The sequence below is a fragment of the Ipomoea triloba genome, chromosome 12 (assembly GCF_003576645.1).
Source record: "Ipomoea triloba cultivar NCNSP0323 chromosome 12, ASM357664v1".
In the NCBI taxonomy this organism is placed as follows: domain Eukaryota; kingdom Viridiplantae; phylum Streptophyta; class Magnoliopsida; order Solanales; family Convolvulaceae; genus Ipomoea; species Ipomoea triloba.
The window spans coordinates 24,155,102-24,170,813 of NC_044927.1; the positions used below are offsets into that span (position 1 = coordinate 24,155,102).

The window sequence follows — 15,712 nt, forward strand, 5'->3', positions numbered from 1 at the left end:
ATCCCTGCACGCAGATCCCCGGCGGAAGGCGGAAGGGGCGGTGCACCATGGAGAACACCGGTCAAGTCAACGCCGCCGCCGCCGCCCATGTAGAGACGGCTGTGGTCCGAGATGGAGCTGCGTCGGAGAAGAGTAACAGTAAATCTTGAAGGATCTGTTTGGTTGTCTTGAGACTTTAATTTGTACAGATTTTTATCCAACTATACACCTGTCTTTTTTTTTTTTTTTTTTTTTTGGATTTCCAATTTTGCTTTTTAAAAAAATTATTATTATTTCTTTTTTTTGTTAGAGATTGGGAGGTCAACCACTAATATTTATAGTGTGGTTGGATATAGAAACAACATCCGTCTGAGTCGGTTAAAAAAGTTAATTTGATAATCATAAAATTTCAAATTCAACTTTTTGTTAGAATTGTCTATTGAATTTTTTAGTTTGAGCCCGTCAGCTCAATACAAATTCATTTTTATTGTAATAAAACTATATGAGGCATAATTGGTGCCAGAAATCTTGTGGTCAAGAGACATAGGTGTTGCCCTCCCAAGTGGGAGGTCACAGGTTAGAGTCAACAGTATTCAAATAAAAAATATGAGGCATGATTGGCATTCAAATATGCTAAATGGATTTATTGAAGAATTAGTTTAAACATAACGCATTGTTTCTTAAGGGAAATGAGTGAAGTAGACTTGTGTTTATTTGGCAGCTAATTTGGTGTATAATTACTTAAAGGATTTTTGCTAACAATTTAATGTCGATGATATATTTCTCTATAAGTTTAAAAAACATTTTATTATTATACTTTTGCAAATTAAACTCTGAAAAATGTTTATTCTACCTAGTTGAAAAGTTAGTTGAATTTTGAAAAATTATAAGTTAAAAGTTGAAAGTTACAAAATGTTAAGATAGCTGAGTTGTTGGATAAAAATTACTCCGTATAAATTAGAAGTTAAAAATTGTTTAATGTACTCTTTACAAATGTTACTTTAATCATATGCTATGCTTTCATTCTAATAATAATAAATAAATAAATAAATAAATAAATTGATTGATTAATAATAGAAACAAGATGTTAATCTCTTGTTTACCAATAGATATGTGCTATGTCAGCATGGAATAAAAGTATATATATAGTAATTCAAATTCAATTCATCATGGACAACAATTGTTTATGAAATTAAAAAAAAAAAAATTGCTACAATGTTGTGCACAAAAATATTTCTTATTAAAAAGTTAAAAAAAAATAACATACTGTAATTTTGCTAAAGTAGCTACATTCTCTACTTGATTTTTCTTTTAATGTTCACCTATTTAATTATTACATGGTAATATATGATGGTTTAATAAGTATAGTTTTTAAAGCTTGATAGGGTTTGCTTATTCATGGTAACTAGTGAATAAATATTTTATTGCCACATCAAGGTAAACACTATAGGAAAACTAACTCCACACATCATCTCAAACAAAATCCATTTAAAAATACGAATAAGGGTCAAATAGGCCATTCAAATTTTATGAAAAATTAAATTAACCCATCAAACTCTAAATATCTCCAAATAAACCATTGAACTTGAAAGTAATGGTGCAATTAAACAAATTTTACCCCTATAGCATGTTGACAAGAAGCTAGCTAACTGGAATGCTACACCAAATCTTTGAATGCAAATTCAACTATTTATTGCTAATTTGGATACTAAATATGATAATAATAATAATAATAATTAGGGATGTCAACGAAACAAGGCGGGGGCGGGGAATATACTTCACATCCCTGTCCCCGAAACCCACCCTAATCCTTGGCCCCATCCCCGCCGAGGATGGAAAATCTTTTTCCATCCCCATCCCCGATCAAACTTTAATTAAATTAGTTTTTTTTTTGGGTTTAAATAATAGTCAAACTAGTATAATTCACAATTTTTTTTTTAATTTTTTTTGGTGGAAGGGAGGGACCTATGGCCCCGAGGATTAGTGACGTCTACAATAAGAGGAGCCTGAAGCATCCCGCTGGAGGAGGTTAACTAATCCATCCGGAGGTTGCTCCAGGAACTTAGTACCCCACTGAGATACCTGCCCCAGGTTCGCAAGGAAATCTGCGCAAGTGTTGCCTTCCCGATAGGAGTGGGAAATCTCGATCATATGGAACTGGCCCATGAGAAGCTTACAATCTGCAATGAGGATGCTACAAGATGGGATAGTATCCTCCGCACCGGACAAAACTTGGACAACGGCTTCCGAATCCAGCTCCGGTATAATTCACAATATTTAAGTAAAAACAAAAATTTAAATATCAAAATTTTAATCATATTATACTCAAATCTTCATTAATTATCAATAACAATGAAAATGTCAAATATATTATTTAAATATTTTTAATACAAAATATACCAAGTCCAATATCAAAATTCAATACAACATATCTACAACCTTAATAATAATAATAATAATAATAATAATAATTATTATTATTATTATTATTATTATTATTATTATTATTATTATTATTTATCAATTACATTTTTAGAATTTAATGACTTAATTACATTTTTTATAAAAGTTGAATGAGCTACTTATCAATTGTCCCTTAAAATTATGAAAATTCTAACTTGGAATTGCAATCAGGCTGTCCACGTCATTTTAAAAGGGCTTCCAACTGGGCTGAAAGTGGCAGTTTCGGCCCAAATCATTGAGTGAATGCTGACCACGTGCTCCTAGGTAAATTATGTTATGTACCCGGTTCACTTTGCAATGTAAATCAGGGTCCATGTTCAAAATTTTAGAACTCTATATTTACAATTTTAGATCTTAATATACAAAATTAAATTACTCAATATTTACAATATTTGAACTTTATATTCACAATTTTGTTGTATAGATTCAAAAATTGTGTTATCCTATTGAATATAGAGTTATAAAATTGTGAATATATATAGAATTATGAAATTGTAAATATAGAGTTCTGTAATTCTGAGCATAGAGTTCTAAAATTGTAAACATAACCCCGGACCAACTCCTGGTCCATGGCATAACAACGGGTGCGAAATAGACTATTAAATTACAACTAAATTGACATGTTTATGTATCTAATTGCAACTTTAAAAGGTTTGAGAGCCTAATTAATTTTTCAGATAAAGTTCGATGGTCTATTTGACACATTTTACACAAAAAAAGGTGACATTTAAATTTACCTGGTATCACATGTCACTAATAGGTAATTATGACTTGATAAACTAAATTGACATGTTTATGTACCTAATTGCAACTTTAAAAAGTTTGAGTGCCTAATTGATTTTTCAGGTAAAGTTCGATGACCTATTTGACACATTTTATGCTAAAAAAATACTACCTCCGTCCCAAAATGGTTGTCTGGTTCGTTTAACGATGCTTGACTGAAGTAATTTTTAATCCAAATTTTCATAATAATAAGTTTAGCATTAATATATGAAATTTATATATTTAGAAACTACATTAAAAGTGCTATTAAACACAAAAAATTAAATTTAAAAATAATAAAAAATTACTAAAGAAAATAAACAAAGAAGAAAGAGTTGGTTTGATCAATGAATAGTAAATAGGACAGGTAAAATGGGATAGAGGGAGTAACATTTACATTTACCTGGTATTACAGGTCACTGACAGATAATTACGCCTTGATGAACTAAATTGATATGTTTATGTATCAAATAAATTTTAAGGGCCTAAAAAAGTGACATTTACATTTACCTGTTATTACAAGTCGGTAATTATGCCTTGATGAAATAAATTGGCATGTTTATGTACCAAATTGCAACTTTAAATAGTTTGAGAGCCTAATTGATGTCTATTTGCCACAGTTTATGCAAAAAAAGTGATATTTAAATTTACCTGGTATTATAGGTCACTAACGGGTAATTATGCCTTATAAACTAAATTGACATGTTTATGTACTTAATTGCAACTTTAAAAGGTTGAGGGACTAATTGATTTTTCAGATAAAGTTCGATGGTCTATTTGACACAGTTTATGCAAAAAAAAGTGACATTTAAATTTACCTGTTATTACAGGTCACTAACAGGTAATTATGGCTTGATGATATAAATTGACAATTTTATTTATTTAATTGCAACTTTAAAAAGTTTGGGAAGCTAATTGATGCTTATTTGATACCTTTTATGAGAAAAAAAAAAGTAACTTTTAAATTTACCTGGTATTACAGATTACTAACAAGTAATTATGCCTTTATGAACTAAATTGACATGTTTGAGGGTCTAAAGAAGAAATTTATATTTACCTGTTATTACAGGTCACTAACAGGTAATTATGCCTTGATAAAATAAATTGGCAACTTTATGTACCAAATTGCAACTTTAAATAGTTTGAGAGCCTAATTGATGCCTATTTGACACATATTAAAAAAAATGTGACATTTTAATTTATCTGGTATTACAGGTCACTAACAGGTAATTATGCCTTATAAACTAAATTGACGTGTTTATGTACCTAATAGCAACTTTAAAAGGTTGAGGGCCTAATTGATTTCTCAGATAAAGTTCGATGGCCTATTTGACACATTTTATGCAAAAAAAAAAAAAGTGAAATTTAAATTTACGTGTTATTACAGGTTACTACCAGGTAATTATGGTTTGATGATCTAAATTGACAAGTTTATTTATTTAATTGCAACTTTAAAAGGTTTGAGGGCCTAATTGATTTTTCAGATAAAGTTTGATGGTCTATTTGACACATTTTGTGCAAAAAAAGTGAAATTTAAATTTACCTGTTATTACAGGTTACTAACAGGTAGTTATGGCTTGATGATCTAAATTGACATGTTTATTTATTTAATTGCAACTTTAAAAAGTTTGGGAGGCTAATGTGTCAACTTTAATTGCAACTTTAAAAAGTTTGGGAGGCTAATGTGCAACTTTACCTGGTACCTAATTGCAACTTTAAAAGGTTGAGCGCCTAATTGATTTTTCAAATAAAGTTCGATGGCCTATTTAACACATTTTATGCAAAAAAAAGGTGACATTTAAATTTACCTGGTATTACAGGTCACTAATAGGTAATTATGTCTTATAAACTAAATTGACATTTTTATGTACATAATTGCAACTTTAAAAGGATTGAAGGCCTAATTGATTTTTCAGATAAAGTTCGATGGTCTATTAGACACATTTTATGCAAAAAAAAAAAAATGAAATTTAAATTTACCTGTTATTACAGCTCACTAACAGGTAATTATGCCTTGATAAAATAAATTGGCATGTTTATGTACCAAATTGTAACTTTAAATAGTTTTAGAGCCTAATTGATGCGTATTTGACACATATTAAGCAAAAAATGTGACATTTTTATTTACCTGGTATTACAGGTCACTAATAGGTAATTATGCCTTATAAACTAAATTGACATGTTTATGTACATAATTGCAACTTTAAAAGGTTTGAGAGCCTAATTGATTTTTCAGATAAATTTCGAAGGTCTATTTGACAAATTTTATGCAAAAAAAAGTGAAATTTAATTTTTCCTGTTATTACAGGGTACTAACAAGTAATTATGTCTAATAAACAAAATTGACATGTTTATGTACATAATTGCAACTTTTAAAGGTTTGAGGGCCTAATTGATTTTTCAGATAAAGTTCGATGGTCTATTTGACACATTTTGTGCAAAAAAAGTGAAATTTAAATTTACCTGTTATTACAGGTTACTAACAGGTAATTATGGCTTGATGATCTGAATTGACATGTTTATTTATTTAATTGCAACTTTAAAAAGTTTGGTAGGCTAATTGATGCTTATTCGATACATTTTATGCATAAAAAGTGACTTTGAATTTTACCTGGTATTACAGGTTACTAACAAGTAATTATGCCTTTATGACCTAAATTGACATGTTTATGTACCTAATTGCAACTTTAAAAAGTTTGAGGGTCTAAAAAAGTGACATTTACATTTCCCTGTTATTACAGGTAACTAACAGGTAATTATGCCCTAATGAAATAAATTGGACTGTTGATGTACCAAATTGCAACTTTAAATAGTTTGAGAGCCTAATTGATGCCTATTTGACACATTTTAAGCAAAAAAATGAGACATTTTAATTTACCTGGTATTACAGGTCACTAACAGGTAATTATGCCTTATAAACTAAATTGACATGTTTATGTACCTAATTGCAACTCTAAAAGGTTGAGGGCCTAATTGATTTTTCAAATAAAGTTCGATGGTCTATTTGACACATTTTATGCAAAAAAAAAAAGTGAAATTTTAATTACCTGGTATTACAGTTTACTAACAAGTAATTATACCTTATAAAGTAAATTGACATGTTTAGGTACCTAATTGCAACTTTAAAAGGTTGAGAGCCTAATTGATTTTTCAGATAAAGTTCGATAGCCTATTTGACACATCTTATGCAAAAAAAGTGAAATTTAAATTTACCTGTTATTACAGGTCATTGACAGGTAATTATGTCTTATAAACTAAATTGACATGTTTATGTAAATAATTGCAACTTTAAATGGTTTGAGAGCCTAATTGATTTTTCAGATAAAGTTTGATGGTCTATTTGACACATTTTATGCAAAAAAAAAATGAAATTTAAATTTACCTGTTATTACAGGTCACTAACAGTTAATTATGACTTGATGATCTAAATTGACAAGTTTATTTATTTAATTGCAATTTTAAAAGGTTTAAGGGCCTAATTGATTTTTCAGATAAAGTTCGATGGTCTATTGGACACATTTTATGCAAAAAAAAAAAGGTGAGATTTAAATTTACCTGGTATTACAGGTCACTAAAAGGTAATTATGTCTTATAAACTAAACTGACATGTTTACGTATATATTTGCAACTTTAAAAGGTTTAAGGGTCTAATTGATTTTTCAGATAAAGTTCGATGGTCTATTTGACACATCTTATGCAAAAAAAGTGAAATTTAAATTTACCTGTTATTACAGGTCACTAACAGGTAATTATGTCTTATAAACTAAATTGACATGTTTATTTAAATTGTTGCAACTTTAAAAGATTTGAGGGTCAAATTAATTTTTCAGATAAAGTTTGATGGTCTATTTGACACATTTTATGAAAACAAAAAAAAAAGTGAAATTTAAATTTACATGTTATTACAGGTCACTACCAGGTTATTATGGCTTGATGATCTAAATTGACAAGTTTATTTATTTAATTGCAACTTTAAAAGGTTTGAGGGCCTAATTAATTTTTCAGATAAAGTTCGATGGTCTATTTGACACATTTTATGCAAAAAAATGTGACATTTAAATTTACCTGGTATTACAGATCACTAATAGGTAATTATATCTTATAAACTAAATTGACATGTTTATGTACATAATTGAACCTTTAAAAGATTTTACGGACTAATTGATTTTTCAGATAAAGTTCGATGGTTTATTAGACACATTTTATGCAAAAAAAAAAAAAAAGTGAAATTTAAATTTACCTGTTATTACAGGTCACTAACAGGTAATTATGTCTTATAAACTAAATTGACATGTTTATTTAAATTGTTGCAACTTTAAAAGATTTGAGGGTCAAATTAATTTTTCAGATAAAGTTTGATGGTCTATTTGACACATTTTATGAAAACAAAAAAAAAAGTGAAATTTAAATTTACATGTTATTACAGGTCACTACCAGGTTATTATGGCTTGATGATCTAAATTGACAAGTTTATTTATTTAATTGCAACTTTAAAAGGTTTGAGGGCCTAATTAATTTTTCAGATAAAGTTCGATGGTCTATTTGACACATTTTATGCAAAAAAATGTGACATTTAAATTTACCTGGTATTACAGATCACTAATAGGTAATTATATCTTATAAACTAAATTGACATGTTTATGTACATAATTGAACCTTTAAAAGATTTTACGGACTAATTGATTTTTCAGATAAAGTTCGATGGTTTATTAGACACATTTTATGCAAAAAAAAAAAAAAAGTGAAATTTAAATTTACCTGTTATTACAGGTCACTAACAGGTAATTATGCCTTGATAAAATAAATTGGCATGTTTATGTACCAAATTGCAACTTTAAGAGCCTAATTGATGCCTCTTTGACACATATTTATCAAAAAATGTGACATTTTTAATTACCTGGTATTACAGGTCACTAACAGGTAATTATGTCTTATAAACTAAATTGACATTTTTATTTACCTAATTGCAACTTCAAAAGGTTGAGGGCCTAATTTATTATTCAGATAAAGTTCGATGGCCTATTTGACACATTTTATGCAAAAAAAAAAAGGTGACATTTATATTTACCTGGTATTACAGGTCAGTAATAGGTAATTATGTCATATAAACTAAATTGACAAGTTTATTTATTTAATTGCAATTTTAAAAGGTTTGAGGGCCTAATTGATTTTTCAGATAAAGTTCGATGGTCTATTGGACACATTTTATGCAAAAAAAAAAAAGGTGAGATTTAAATTTACCTGGTATTACAGGTCACTAATAGGTAATTATGTCTTATAAACTAAACTGACATGTTTACGTATATATTTGCAACTTTAAAAGGTTTAAGGTTCTAATTGATTTTTCAGATAAAGTTCGATGGTCTATTTGACACATCTTATGCAAAAAAAGTGAAATTTAAATTTACCTGTTATTACAGGTCACTAACAGGTAATTATGCCTTATAAACTAAATTGACATGTTTATGTAAATAATTGCAACTTTAAAAGGTTTGAGGGCCCAATTGATTTTTAAGATAAAGTTTGATGGTCTATTTGACACATTTTACGCAAAGAAAAAAGGGAAATTTAAATTTACCTGGTATTACAGGTCACTAATAGGTAATTATGTCTTATAAACTAAACTGACATGTTTACGTATATATTTGCAACTTTAAAAGGTTTAAGGTTCTAATTGATTTTTCAGATAAAGTTCGATGGTCTATTTGACACATCTTATGCAAAAAAAGTGAAATTTAAATTTACCTGTTATTACAGGTCACTAACATGTAATTATGTCTTATAAACTAAATTGACATGTTTATGTAAATAATTGCAACTTTAAAAGGTTTGAGGGCCCAATTGATTTTTAAGATAAAGTTTGATGGTCTATTTGACACATTTTATGAAAACAAAAAAAAAAAGTGAAATTTCAATTTACCTGTTATTACGGGTCACTACTAGGTAATTGTGGCTTGATGATCTAAATTGACAAGTTTATTTATTTAATTGCAACTTTAAAAGGTTTGAGTGCCTAATTAATTTTTCAGATAAATTTCGATGGTCTATTTGACACATTTTATGCAAAAAAATGTGACATTTAAATTTACCTGGTATTAGAGGTCACTAATAGGTAATTATGTCTTATAAACTAAATTGGCATGTTTACGTACATAATTGCAACTATAAAAGGTTTGAGAGCCTAATTGATTTATCAGAAAAAGTTCGATGGTCTATTTGACACATTTTACGCAAAAAAAAAAGTGAAATTTAAATTTACCTGGTATTACAGGTCACTAATAGGTAATTATGTCTTGATTAAATAAATTGGCATGATTATGTACCAAATTGCAACTTTAAGAGCCTAATTGATGCCTCTTTGACACATATTTATCAAAAAATGTGACATTTTTAATTACCTGGTATTACAGGTCACTAACAGATAATTATGCCTTATAAACTAAATCGACATGTTTATTTACCTAATTGCAACTTTAAAAGGTTGAGGGCCTTATTTATTTTTCAGATAAAGTTCGATGGCCTATTTGACACATCTTATGCAAAAAAAAGTGAAATTTAAATTTACCTGTTATTACAGGTCACTAACAGGTAATCATGGCTTGATTATCTAAATTGACATGTTTATTTATTTAATTGCAACTTTAAAAGGTTTGAGTGCCTAATTGATTTTTCAGATAAAGTTCGATTGTCTATTTGACACATTTTATGCAAAAAAAAAGGTGAGATTTAAATTTACCTGCTATTACAGGTCACTAATAGGTAATTATGTCTCATAAACTAAACTGACATGTTTATGTACATAATTGCAACTTTAAAAGGTTGAAGGCCTAATTGATTTTTCAGATAAAGTTCGATACCCTATTTGACACATTTTTTGCAAAAAAATGTGACATTTAAATTACCTGTTATTACAGGTCACTAATAGGTAATTATGTCTTATAAACTAAACTGACATGTTTACGTATATATTTGCAACTTTAAAAGGTTTGAGGGTCTGATTGATTTTTTAGATAAAGTTTGATGGACTATTTGACACATCTTATGCAAAAAAAGTGAAATTTAAATTTACCTGTTATTACAGGTCACTAACAGATAATTATGTCTTATAAACTAAATTGACATGTTTATGTAAATAATTGCAACTTTAAAAGGTTTGAGGACCTAATTGATTTTTGAAATAAAGTTTGATGATCTATTTGACACATTTTATGAAAACAAAAAAAAAGTGAAATTTCAATTTACCTGTTATTACAGGTCACTACAAGGTAATTGTGGCTTGATGATCTAAATTGACAAGTTTATTTATTTAATTGCGACTTTAAAAGGTTTGAGGGCCTAATAAATTTTTCAGATAAAGTTCGACGGTCTATTTGACACATTTTATGTAAAAAAAATGTGACATTTAAATTTACCTGTTATAACAGGTCACTACAAGGTAATTGTGGCTTGATGATCTAAATTGACAAGTTTATTTATTTAAATTGCAACTTTAAAAGGTTTGAGGGCCTAATAAATTTTTCAGATAAAGTTCGATGGTCTATTTGACACATTTTATGCAAAAAAAGTGAAATTTAAATTTACCTGTTATTACAGGTCACTAACAGGTAATTATGCCTTGATTAAATAAATTGGCATGTTTATGTACCAAATTGCAATATTAAATAGTTTTAGAGCCTAATTGATGATTATTTGACACATATTAAGCAAAAAATGTGACATTTTTATTTACCTGGTATTACAGGTCACTAACAGGTAATTATGCCTTATAAACTAAATTGACATGTTTAGGTACCTAATTGCAACTTTAAAAGGTTGAGGGCCTAATTGATTTTTCATATAAAGTTAGATGGCTTATTTGACACATTTTATGCAAAAAAAGGTGACATTTAAATTACCTGGTGTTATAGGTCACTAATAGGTAATTATGTCTTATAAACTAAATTGACATGTTTACGTACATAATTGCAACTTTAAAAGGTATGAGAGCCTAATTGATTTTTCAGATAAAGTTCGATGGTCTATTTTACACATCTTATGAAAAAAAGTTAAATTTAAATTTACCTGTTATTACAGGTAATTATGTCTTATAAACTAAATTGACATGTGTTATTACAGGTAATTATGTCTTATAAACTAAATTGACATGGTTATGTACCTAATTGCAACTTTAAAAGGTTGAGGGCCTAATTGATTTTTCAAATAAAGTTTGATGGTCTATTTGACACATTTTATGCAAAAAAAAAAAGTGAAATTTAAATTTACCTGTTATTACAGGTCACTAACAGGTAATTATGTCTTATAAACTAAATTGACATGGTTATGTACCTAATTGCAACTTTAAAAGGTTGAGGGCCTAATTGATTTTTCAAATAAAGTTTGATGGTCTATTTGACACATTTCATGCAAAAAAAAAAGTGAAATTTTAATTTACCTGTTATTACATGTCACTAACATGTAATTATGGCTTGATGATCTAAATTGACAAGATTATTTATTTAATTGCNAAACTAAATTGACATGTTTGTGTAAATAATTGCAACTTTAAAAGGTTTGAGGCCTAATTGATTTTTCAAATAAAGTTTGATGGTCTATTTGACACATTTTATGCAAAAAAAAAAAAAAAAAGTGAAATTTAAATTTACCTGTTATTACAGGTCACTAACAGGTAATTGTTGCTTGATGATCTAAATTGACATGTTTATTTATTTAATTGCAACTTTAAAAAGTTTGAGAGGCTAATTGACGCTTATTTGTTACATTTTATGCAAAAAAAAAGTGACTTTGAATTTTACCTAGTATTACAGGTTAATAACAAGTAATTTTACCTTTATGACCTAAATTGACATGTTTATGTACCTAATTGCAACTTTAAAAAGTTTGAGGGTCTAAAAAAGTGATATTTATATTTACCTGTTATTACAGGTCACTAACAGGTAATTACGCCATGATGAAATAAATTGGCATGCTGATGTACCAAATTGCAACTTTAAATAGTTTGAGTGCCTAAATGATGCCTATTTGACACATTTTGAGCAAAAAATGTGACATTTTAATTTATCTGGTATTACAGGTCACTAACAGGTAATTATGCCTTATAAACTAAATTGACATGGTTATGTACCTAATTGCAACTTTAAAAGGTTGAGGGCCTAATTGATTTTTCAAATAAAGTTTGATGGTCTATTTGACACATTTCATGCAAAAAAAAANATCTAAATTGACATGTTTATTTATTTAATTGCAACTTTAAAAAGTTTGGGAGGCTAATTGATGGCTATTTGATACATTTTATGCAAAAAAAAAGTGATTTTGAAATTTACCTGGTATTACAGGTTAGTAACAAGTAATTATGCCTTTATGAACTAAATTGACATGTTTATTTTCCTAATTACAACTTTAAAAAGTTTGAGGGTATAAAAAAGTGACATTTACATTTACCTGTTATTACAGGTTACTAATAGGTAATTATGCCTTGATGAAATAAATTCGCATGTTTATGTACCAAATTACAACTTTAAATAGTTTGAGAGCCTAATTGATGCCTATTTGACAAATTTTAAACATAAAAAGTGACATTTAAATTTACCTGGTATTACATGTCACTAACAGGTATTTATGCCTTATAAACTAAATTGACATGTTTATGTACTTAATTGCAACTTTAAAAGGTTGAGGGCCTAATTGATTTTTCAGATAAAGTTCGCTGATCTATTTGACACGTTTTATGCAAAAAAAAAAAAAGAAAAAAAGAAAAAAAAGTGACATTTAAATTTACCTGGTATTACAGGTCACTAATAGGTAATTATGCCTTATAAACTAAATTGACATGTTTATGTACCTAATTGCAACTTTAAAAGGTTTGAGGGCCTAATTGATTTTTCATATAAAGTTCGATTGTCTATTTGAAACATTTTATGCAAAAAAAAAGTGACATTTAAATTTACCTAGTATTATAGGTTACTAACAAGTAATTATGTATTTATGAACTAAATTGACATGTTTATGTATCTAATTGCAACATTAAAAAGTTTGAGGGTCTAAAAAATTGACATTTACATTTACCTGTTATTACATGTCACTAACAGGTAATTATGTCTTCATGAAATAAATTGGCATGTTTATATACCAAATTGAAACTTTAAATAATTTGAGAGTCCAATTATGCCTATTTGACACATTTTATGCAAAAAAGAAAAAAAAAATTGACATTTAAATTTACCTGGTATTACAGGTCACTAACACGTAAAGATGTGGTGCTAAACTTTTAAACATAATTTTTAATATATTTTAACAATTTAAAATTAATTAAAATTTTTATTAAAAAAAAAGAAAAAAAAATCATAGCCCTGCTTCGTATATGACCTGATGCTAAAAGTAGGAAGTTCTGCATAATGGTGCTGGTCTACCTGAAGCAGTTTTAAAGAAAAAATTTAGAAAACTACTTCTAAACTTTGGATTGATATGAAAATTTTTGTATATGTTCTAAACTTACTAAACTTCATATCTAGAAAATTTTGTATCAAAATGAATTGTCAATTCTTTTTAGAAAATTTTGCAATCCAGATCAAAGTTTCTGAAATTTTTGTCAGCTTTAGTTTCTTGTTTATCATGTGTTTTTGGTTTTGAAAATAGGAATCCTTGATTATCAAACTATAAAACTACTGCCCTGCACCCGTCACTTTCTAATTTGAATAAAGATATTTTTAGACATGACACTATTAAAAATAATCATATAATCCAATTATTCATCATTTCACTTTTTATACTAAAGAAGAAATGAAAAATTATTCAAAGAGAAATGAGAGGGTATCGAAAAGACAGAAATGGAATAAGATGGAGTACAACGTCAGGTACAGTCCACAAAAAGGAGAGATACCCCCAACTACCCTTCATGTCTGCAAAGCTGGGAGCATCCCTACTTTTTCTTCTTTTTTCTTTCATGAAATGATTCGAATATGGTATAGGAATTATTCCGCTTACCGGACTAACTCAGTTGGTTTCAATTCATCAATCATTTTAAAATCTTGCTCTAGCAATTTAAATTTCATTACCTAAGATTAATAAGAGACCTTGACGTATAAGAGTATGTCTGGAATGATAATATTTTATTGAGATAATCAGAATATATAGAGATACAACAAAGATAGTCTTGAAAGAGGTTACATATTAATTAGTAAGAACAACAAAAGACTTATTCTACAACAAATAAATATAACTGCTAAACTAATATAATTAATCTGTAATACGCCCCGACAAGATAGAGATCCTTCAGAAACTCTGGACTGAAAATGCATAAAAGAATCCCCCCAAGCGGTTTGGTAAGAACATCTGCTACTTGATCCTTCGAGCCAATACATGTAACACACAAAGAACTATCCATGACCCGTTCCTGAACCCCAAAAAAAAAAAAGAAATCCAAGTTAAAGGTGTTTCATCCGAGAATGAAAAACTGAATTTTTGTCCATGTAACTGCTAAACTAATATAATTAATCTCTAATAGACAGATCAGAGAAGTTGTGGTAGGGGACTAGAGGCGAGAACCCTTGAACTGATGAGGTGACTGGCGATGTACCTCCTTCGGTGGCTGAGATACATAATGTATATAAAAATAAAAAATAAAAAAAAATCACCGCCAGAGTTGATATACGCAACGGCGAGGAGTGCAGAGTGCAGGCATACCACCCAACCTCACAGCAATGTCATGTGTTGTTTTTTTAATGTTGGACAGCTCTGCGCACTGTCGCGTTGGACCAACTGTGCGGTACGTTAATCATAGGCCACCGGCAGCTTTACAAGTCGTCCTTTTTGGACCAGGTAAGGCATGGAGTGTGCGAAAAAGCTAAGGACTGGTTTTCAAGGTGCTTCGTCGGTACAATTTCCCTGCACACATATTAATGGCTTAATGGCTAGCTCTTGGCCCCTTGGGAGATAAGATGTCACTAGTGATGACAATTATACATTCACCCAACACGTTATCTATATCCTTGCCTCAAATCTCAATGGGGTATGGGGCAGGTGAGAGTGTAGAGATTAAGGCGCAGGACAATTAAAGGATGTGTGATGGAGTACAAGTACAAGTAACAAGTGGTCGTGCACAATTTAAATTTATGACTTTTGGTCTGATTTTGACTCTAATACTGTGTATATCATCACAACTAAGGGTATAATTTGACAATAGAATTTACATTATTTCATATTTTTATATACTATGTGCTCAATCTCATAATGTATAAGAGGTAGTGTCTTAACCCATCATTACTGATTGTCACATGTCATTCTAAGGGCAACCCTAGATCAAAGGTAAAATTTTTTTTTTGGAATGACAAGAGAAACTCACAATCATTACTCGAAAATATACACGGGATAAACTATATCTTGTGTTCATAACCTTTAAAGGACAACAAAGATATAAACAAATTTATGTTGCACATCATATAGTTGTTCAGGTCAAACCAAGTAAGCCAATTGGCCGCTCTCAATAGGAGCCGAACTTATAACCTCCATTGTG

At 28.9% G+C, this 15,712-nt stretch overlaps 1 long non-coding RNA gene across 1 annotated transcript; it reads right to left on the reverse strand.

The window, feature by feature from the left end:
* Window positions 1-14,292: 14,292 nt before the first annotated feature.
* Window positions 14,293-15,480, reverse strand: LOC116000328. The gene is made up of 2 exons (XR_004094091.1): window positions 14,835-15,480; window positions 14,293-14,593 (listed from the first exon to the last, which is right to left on the reverse strand). It is a non-coding gene; the product is annotated as an uncharacterized LOC116000328 (long non-coding RNA).
* Between the last annotated feature and the right edge of the window lie 232 nt (window positions 15,481-15,712).